The following is a 9,833-nucleotide window of genomic DNA, read 5'->3' as shown; positions in this document are numbered from 1 at the left end:
AAGCACTCAAAAGTAAGTATTTTCCCCCATTGGGATGGGCTTTAGTTTGACTTAGGAGAGCCTTAACCTTGTTTTTGAGTCATTACTCCTCCAATTGGTTACCTCTTCCAATCATATGGAGAGTTTGCTTATGCCTCCTGCATGACGAACTTATACAAAGTTATCATATGCTGCTATGTAGTCGCAATTGAGTCATGCTTTTGTTCAAGGGAAGTAAACCTGAGTCGGCCTCTCTGCAGTGTCTCTTGACCTATTTTTCAGTTGGCCATCCCTAGTTTTCAGCGTCATGTTTGTTATCACAACAGCTATATTGGTCCTTTGCTCGTGCTCTTATCGACTATGACAAATTGTTCTGAGGGCAGTTCTAAGGCCGCACCCTGGCCCTATTTTCATTATTGATAGGTCACCTTGTTCTCAACATCGATCAATATCATGGGTCTTTGACTGAGTGGTTTCCCTTGTGTTCGACATCATATTTCATTATCAAACATTGGGATTCATGCAGTGCCTTGGTTTCCATTTGACCCTATTGGTGGATTCCTCGCCTCTGTGTCTGCTTTCATTATTGGTTGGTTTAGAGGGTTTCTATCGTGCGCTAGCCACATCTTGTGTATGCCAGAAATGTGCTTCAGTTGGGTTACTACATCTTTGATCGTCCGATTCCTTCCACATTATTGGCCTACATGTTACACTCGCACTAGATTGATGAAGGATGCCTTAATGCCTCCCTTCTAGCGGATATTTTCCCATCGACTTCAACTCATTGCTCTGGGAAAGGGATCTAGAGTCCATTTGGCAGTACCTTAGGGTTTGTAGTCATTAATGGCAGATTCCTTCGCTATCAACAGTGGAAAAAATCATTATCTCATGATTGATAGATTCTTCCAAGTGTTCAACTACAACTCATTTATTCACACTTGTTAGATTGTACTGGGTAACTTGACTCTCATAATCATTATCGGTGAGTAGCCTCGTGTTCGTTAATGGTATACATCAATGACCAGTAATCAAAAGATTTCTCACATGGTCGACTTCAGATCATTTATTCCCATTATATATAAATGTACCACGGTGGTCGGTGAAGACCTTAGGTTTGCATCAGCATGTCTTGGTTCACTTGTCAGATTCTCTTGTTTCTGCTGGTTGACACCATCCACCTTATATATTGCAATTCCTTACAACAATATCTTATATGTTGGCACCTAAGTTGCAATGTAGTACCATTTATTCCATCATGTTCACTTGGTACTATTTGGATTAGTTTCTTGACTTTAGTGATCATCTTCATACTTCAGCATCATTGATCATCTCTTTATATGTGATATTCAGACATGTACTTTCTTGATTATGATCAGATGATCCATTATGTATTTTCAGTTCCTTTATACTTATATGCATATTGGATCCACTTTTGTACTTGACATGTAGACATGCTTTACTATTTCTGAGCATGGGTATGCCCGCCTCAAACAACAATTTCTTTCTGATCTCTTTCACTGTCTTGGTAGGTTGAATTCTGGTGAACTCCTCCTCAGTCTCGGCATGATTCCTTCTATACACTTAATATATTTCAGCCATCATGTACCCCTTCTGACCTCATATATTATGGGGAATCTATTATAGCACCATTTACCACTCTTGGTAGATCTGATGCTCTAATTATGGACTAGGGAAACACTTCCTTCCAGACTTGGTCCAAAATTTAGAAAACAATGTTTTATTCCCTATACACTACTTTTCCTTGTGATAAAAGTGTGTACACGTGGGTCAGTATATACCCAACCCACGTACATATGTTAAAACACTTAAAAAGAATAAATTTCCTTAATTTCGGGTGGAGTTCACAGGTTTTACCTATTACTCACCTCCTATTTCCCATGGCCCAACTATTTCCCAACTGAGAAAACTAATTTAGAGAAGTATAAATAAACCTCCTTTGGAAGGCCTCAAGGGAGAAGAGATGAGATATTGATACTATAGTGGGATTATCCCTAATCGAGCTTGATGAAATACCTGTGCCTCCTGCACTCTCCAAAGCTTCAGGAAACCCTTGTTTCCTTGTTGGAGATATCCTTCATCTTTCTTGAGATATCCTTGTATTGGTGATGGAGGAAGATTGCTGAGGCCGGGAAAGGACGGATCCGGAGGATGGTTCCGCTTGGAGTCGGAGAAGGACTCAGGTCATATTTCTCCACTTTACTTGTAGCTAACTTCAATAAAGGAATGTTGTTTTATTTCTGATATTAAATGTGTTTATGCATCTATTTATATTGTAATTAGTTTATGAATCTTACATTGATGCATAACTGTTCATTCATTTATATGATTCTAAGTTAATATCATGAACATGCTTTATGTTTCTACTATTGTATATGTTTCATTTGAATAATTTTTAGGTTTCGAAGACATCGAGAGAAGTTGAGGGTTTACACCCTGCGGGATCTACTCAAACGTAGGACTTTGGGTAAGGACACTCTCACACAGTTCAATAGAATAAGAATTTAGGTTGATTTCCTTAACATTTCTTGTTGTGGTTTGCCCTCCACTCTATTGGGATTCTCAACCCAAGACCCTAGGGTGTTCTTACTCGCAACAATGTCACCTGAACTCCTATGATGCAACTATCATGAGAAAAGGATTCTTTCCATTTCCATGAAATCTAATCTAGTAAGGGAAGAGATTAAAACAATGATGAAACAATGAAGAATGAAACAAAAAAATCTTTCCTAACTAGATCTTTCACTTTCACTTTCCAAATGCAATGCCAAAAAGTAAAAATGATTTTCACTTTTCCTAAGATGCACTTATATGAATTATGCTTTTCTTTTTCCTTTAAATGATTTTATGCAACTAATGCACCCTTTAATATTCAGTTATTGAAAAATATGATCTCTTTCCAATAATTAATTCCAAAAGATAACTTTTCATGCAAGTGATCTAATGAAATTTTAACGAAAAGTAAATTTTTCAAAATGAAAACTAATTCAATGCAAAATCGATTCCTTTAATCAATGCAAAAGAGAAATCATTGTTTAATTAACAAAACAATCAATAATTCTCAAGCACACAAGTAGTAAACGAAGATCTCAATTGATTCAAAACTTGAAAAATCTCAATCTAAATCTGATTTTTACCACTTCAAGCAAGAGACAATCTTTTGCATTCCACAAATAAATTAGAAGCACACAAACAAAGACTGATGCAGATAAAGCAGAGAAGAGACCTCAGAGACTAGGATATACTAGATTTTTCAGTAGAGACCCTAAAAATTCTCACATTCAAGGACCATCGCTACTTTATATAGAAAAACCCATGTTGATAGGGTCATCAGCACTACTTTCCATACCAAAACCTTGCTGGAAGCACTACTTTTCATAGCAAAACTCGTGCTGGCCTTTAGCGTGGGTACACAATGGAAGTTAGGGTTTTCAACATGACTATACAGGGAAAAACATGCGCTGTCAGCGCAACTTTCACTGATAAAACACAAGCTAAGCGAGGAAATTTTAGGAAAAACAAGAAAGACTCAAGAAGAAACTCTAGACCTTATACCCTAAGACACTAGCAATTCAGAGTATAGACTGAAAATAAATCCAAAGAGAGTGTATGTTGATAGTTGGCCAAGCTTAACGAGAAGGCAAAAAATGAAAGGAGGATGAAAAGGGTTTATACTTCCCCAGTGGAGTTACCAATTTGTTATGTAGGCAATCCCTTCTACAGATAGAAGTGATCCCCCTATCCTAATGTGTGGGTCTAGTAAGAATCTGTTGTACTCTTCAACAACCCCCATTTTAATGTATTATAAATTTCCTATCAAATTTATTATATTAAAATAGGGACCCTTTAGTTTTTAAAAAAGTCTTTGATTTTATTTCCATAAAAAGTAAAAAATAAAACCAAATTTTAATAACCCCCGAGACCAAAACTATACTTAGGCTTCAAAAAACCTTAAGTATTAAATAACAGGGGTTATCAAAATAAAAACATCAAATCGGAATTCAAGTAAAAAATGAGTTATAATTTTAAAAAATCTAACTTTTCCAAAAAATCTCGTTCCCCTACATCGCAAATAAACAAAGTTTCAAAGGCAAAGACCCCTCTGCCAACTCCATTGGGATTGCGATATAAACCAAACCCATGGGGATTATTCAATGCAATACATAAGTCCCGGCGTCCGTGACTATTGAAAAAGTTCCAAAAAAACTTAAGTCTTAGCCTTAACTAAATGCGAATTGCGATTAGGCCGAAACCCGACGGGAAAATAAACTATGACTCATAAAAAATCTCGCGTTCGCGAATATCAAAGTTTCCAAAAGTCCTGCCTCCTTCCTTAACTGATTCCGATATGCGATATAGCGGGACCCGCGGGGATTATTCAATGCAATTTAACAAAACCTCATGTCCACACAATCGTAAGAATCTAAAGGTTCTACCCCACTCCACGCCACCGATTTTGATTGCAATGAATGACATCATATCCATGTCACATGTGACATAATCCTCCATGTCATCCCGCACATCGCAAATCACAAGTCTTTCGGGACTTTAACCATATGTCATGCTTATCTCCACTCCTAACTTTTATTGCAATAAAACAAAAACAAAAAAATATAGACTTGTCTTACAAAATAAACGACCTAGATCTAATCTACCCATATCAATGACGAATAATATTTCGGACCCCCCTACACTCAATTTTAAGTTTCTCAAAGGGGGGGGTCCGAAAAGCGGTTTTTCCATCCAAGCCATATATCTACGCATCACTCCCCCATTCTTTCGGACTCGCCTCTTCACAAAACACTTACCACTTCAAACCACCTCCAAAAAAAAACCACTAAGCTATGTCACCTGTTCCAAAGACTCATGCTCATGCCGATTTCTATATGAGATAAGATCCTTTCCAATGCCACGTCATCTATCACATGGATCCACCATGTCATAATGACATCACCATCATGACATCATTCGTAATGACACTACCACGTCACCGCAGGACTTCGCAATTGCAAGTTTTAAAGGGACACAGTTTATAACAAGCCATCCACCTTTCCGATGTTCCGATTGCGATATGTTTTAAGAAAGCCCCTTTTGGATTTTGTTTAGAGTACTCCAAGTCTTAAAATGATTGCGATTATTCAAAGTTCTACCCCCAGTCTAGTCTAAAATCAATTGCGATTTTGCGATAAGACCGTAAAGTCTGACTTGTCTTATCATAGGCATTGCTCCACATTCCTTTCATGATGGTTATGTTCGAGATTTATTACACTCTACGTTTTTCCTGATTTCCTACAAACAAGATTTGTTTCAAATAAAACTCGCTTATCAGTCTCATTTATTTTTAGCTTATCGATTCCTGTTTTCCTTGTTCAGGTTCATGACACAAGAGGACAGTTGTGTTGATAAGCAATAGTTTAGTTCAATCAGGCAGACAAACATCCAGATAATACGATGGAACAAACAAAGCTGATGAAGACAACAAATCACACTCATAAATTTCTACCAAAAATTGTTTTCCTTTAAGTGTTGTTGAAGGGATCTGTTTAAATGCCCTCAACGCTCTACACAATACATTCAGTTGTTTTATGCTATTTAAGCTTACTTGTTGTATGAACTTAAGGTCTGGAATTTTATGAAGAAATGCTTATGAAAGCTCGCACTACTATACTTTCATACTTTTCTCAATACAACAACTGGAGCATTGTTTTAGGAATTTTCATAAAGAATTTTGAGAAGCTGCATTTTTGTACTCCCGAAGTCATCTTTGTGAGAAGGACTAAACTACTGCTATTTCTTTTATGAGATGAGAAACATGCATCTAGTATTTCTATTGTTGTACCTCTCTTTTGTTCATAAGTAAATAGTGAATTTGTCTTTTCTGATTGCTTATTACATGGTATTTAAAGAACAGTGTTACATGTATTCATTTATGATCATGCTGCCATTGATTTTTGTTTTACATGTTAAGAAATTTGCTTTGATATTCTGAATGTGATAAGAGTTATACACATTATTTTGATTAAATATTTAATCAAAGTAATCATCTTGAAATATTTTCATTTCCATTGGTGTTTGAGCAATCTATGTTGTCATTTAGTAAGGAAAATCATTATATATCGCATCTAGATAAATGTTAAACAATCCCAAGTTATAGAGTAGATTAATGCAAATGTTTTCCATTTAATTCATTACAGCAAATCCATCTATTTCACTTCACTATATGAATTACACATTCATTCAATAACCTTTCATTGGGAAACTGGTCCCATTATCCCCAGTCGGAGCCACTACCTAAATGGAAAAGGAGTTGTCTTAAGGTCCGGAATGGGTGGTTTTCCCCTGTGTTGACACAACGATTTGCAAGGCCTTAACACATTTTGGCACTAGAAGGAGGGCATGCAGACTATGAATGGAAATTAAGTACAATCAAAAAACAAAAGGCCATTCCAAGAGTCATTTCCCCTTAGAATCTGCTACAACTTCCAGATCCCCTACATAATCTCCTACTTTTACACCAAAAGTTGTACAATCACCTCCTAAATCTCCTAGAATAATTCTTGAGGCAATCCCTACATATTATACTCTAGAATCACCAAAAATTATAGCTTTCATAAAGTAATTGGAAGATGTCTCCATTTCAGTCATAGAAAATTTTAGGGGCGAATGTTCGCCCTTTGGCGAAATTAAGGGGTTTTAAATTTTTAGTGGGCGAATATTTTGTATCATAGTACATTTTTACAAATCACCTCAAATAGCCCACCTTATTTTAAGGGAGAGGGTAAAAAAGGTAAATTTAGCCCTTGAAACTAGGAGTTACAACCTTCCATTCACCCATTTTCAAGAATAGGTTTTATTTAAGTGAATCCATTCGCCCATTTTCAAGAATAGGTTTTATTTAAGTGAATCCTATGGGCCAAATACCATATTTATAAAAGAGGTATGGTAAATTAATAAAAATATAAATAAATGAGAGGTATGGTAAATAAATAAAACATTTTTTATATTTACTCCATAAGTCACCTTATATACATGCAAGGGTGTAAACAAATAAAAATATAAGTAAAGTGGAGGTATGGTAAATAAATAAAACGTCTTTTTATACTTACTCAAAAGGTATGGTAAATAAATAAAAATATAAATAAACTAGACGTATGGTAAATAAATAAAACCTCTTTTTATATTTAGTCCATAACCCTCGTTCTATTTATAAAGGCTCAAGAAAGAGGAGGTTTTATTTAAGTGAATCCTGTGGGCCAAATACCATATTTGTAAAAGAGGTACGGTAAATTAATAAAAATATAAATAAACGAGACGTATGGTAAACAAATAAAACATTTTTTTATATTTACTCCATAAGTCACCTTATATTTACGAACACTCAAAAAATGTGTTATATTTAGGTGAAACCTATGGGCAAAATACTATGGGACAAATACCATAGACTAGATTGTTATTAATACCATGCAAAAAAACATTATTAACCCTAATATTAGTATTAATAAAAATAAAAATGGCACATTGTATTGACCCATGGTATTCACCTGGAATGTAGCCTATTTAAATGGGGAAATTAAACCAGCATATATCCATCTTTACTCTGGATCTACTAACCCCCGAGAGGTATCAAATATCATGATATGCAAACTAGCATAGAGTGAAAAAATATTTGATCCCTCTTGGGGCTTGGTGGATCAAGAGTAAAAATGGATGTTGTAATTTAATGTATATTAAACATTTTAGCTTGGTTAAAATAAAAAATAAAATAAAATTCAACTATTAATTTTCTTAATTTTTATAAATTACTAATAGTAATTTTTAAGCTCCAAGTTTATGATAACCCATGTTATTGCCCCAAGGTAATACCATGGTATTCATGTGAGCATAAACTATTTAAAGGGGAAATTCTATATCCATCTTAATTATGGGTCTACCAAGTGCTCAGAGGGATAAATAGATGTCATCCCCCTAAGAGTGGTAGATGTGGAGTTAAGATGGATATAGGTTGGTTTTTATGATAATGAAGATATTAAATAGACTTAGGAAATTATATTGAAAAAACATCTTAAGGTGAATGGTTAAAGCATAAACATTGGACAAGTATATTTGTATACTTCTGTTTTAAACTGAAACAAATCCAGTGCTAAAAGGAATGGATTGATTGCACTAGTCATCCTTCTATAACTTTCCAACATATGCTGGAGTAAATAGATTGTAATTTGGGTAATTTTTATAACTGCAAACAGGAACATACTTGTGTATTGGCAAGGTGGTTACGAGGTCCCTAGAAGTGATGAATTTGAATTTTTCTTGGTTTTATATATAATATTAGGTTTTTTCTCATGCTTTCTGTGAATGACACAGGTGAATTTTATCCTACACCCACTAGGTTATCGATATGTAATTTCAGTAATTTTGATTTCAAAAGATATTTTAAAGAAATGCAATGATTTCATTTGTGTATTCAATAAACACAATATTCTAATGGAATTCTGCATTTGTGGTTTACCTATATAGATTCCATGGAGAAGTGTTAGTGGTGTGACATCAATTGTCCTCAAGCGGAGGCTTTAGTTTTACTCTTTTTGGAAGCAAATACTTTCTTCCAACATTTTTGAGTTCCATGAAAAATTTGAAAGTCCTAATAGTATTCAATTATGGGTTCAAGAGAGACATAGTATTCAATTATGGGTTAAAGATATCCACACTGAATGATCTATCGGCCTTATCTTCACTTAGTTTAAGACTATTCACTTGGAGAGCTTGCATGTGCCCCCACTTCAAGAGCATAGTAAAGTCATGTAGAACTTAGGGAAGCTATATTTAAGCTTTTAGTGAAGAATGGAAAAATGTCTGGGTTCAATAACAACTAGTCGAGCATTAAGCTTCCAATAATGCTAGATTTTAACCTAGAGCACTTTTGTGATTTGGAGGAGATGCCCCCTCGTATTTGTGACACATCTTCAATTGTGAATTGGACTATTACTAACTGTCATTTCCTTCGAAAGTTACCTGATGACTTGGGGAACCTCAACTCTTTAAGAATGTTAAGGAAGGAAAGAAAGTACATTATGCTAAGTTCTCTTATGCTTTTCAAGTTTTTCTTGGATATCTACAATGTTTCAGGTAGGAAAGTGCATTCTGTTAATGAAAATTTTTCTTGATAGAAAGGCCCAATTTCAAATTCTAATGCTTTCCAAAAACATTGTATAACTGTAATGTTTCTAAAAGGAAAGCATATTTTTTCAATTTAAGTATCATGATCCCATATTCCCACATACAATGTCTTGATTTTGTTATTGATAAAATAGAGGTTGTGAAACAAGCTTGTGGCATACAAGGACTTGATTCATTGATTATGTATCAATTATGGCTCTTGATGTAGCAATGTCTTGATTTTATTGCTTGAAAATAGAGGTTACGCTTTACTATTTCACAGAATTTCTTACAATCTTTCCATAAGTATTGATTTGTAATCTCAGTCACTGAGGGATGACAATAATGACAAAGGTAATATTCCAAGGTTTGAAGTTACCCTCTTACTAAATATTTAAATATATCACCACAATTTAACTGTTAGTTAAAGGAATTGTATTTGATTTGTAAACAATTCATTGCTTGATTTATAGATTTTGATTTTTTCCCTTTTTTATTTTTTTCTCAGATTTGGTATGAGATATCTTCCAATATTTGGGTTCCCTAGTTTCCCCACCATAGCTATGAGGTTCAAATGCTATCATTAAATATTCTTAGAACATTACAACTTTTCTAGTAAGTGTGCTTTGAAACATTGTTGTTGCTTTTCCGTGGTGTTAATGAAAATAAGCACTACAACTAGT

Source organism: Pinus tabuliformis, chromosome J (assembly GCF_031772625.1).
Source record: "Pinus tabuliformis cultivar Carrire ecotype Pingquan chromosome J, CPIR1, whole genome shotgun sequence".
Taxonomy (NCBI): domain Eukaryota; kingdom Viridiplantae; phylum Streptophyta; class Pinopsida; order Pinales; family Pinaceae; genus Pinus; species Pinus tabuliformis.
The sequence above is the reverse complement of the archived record's forward strand: the minus strand, read 5'-3'. Positions refer to the sequence as shown.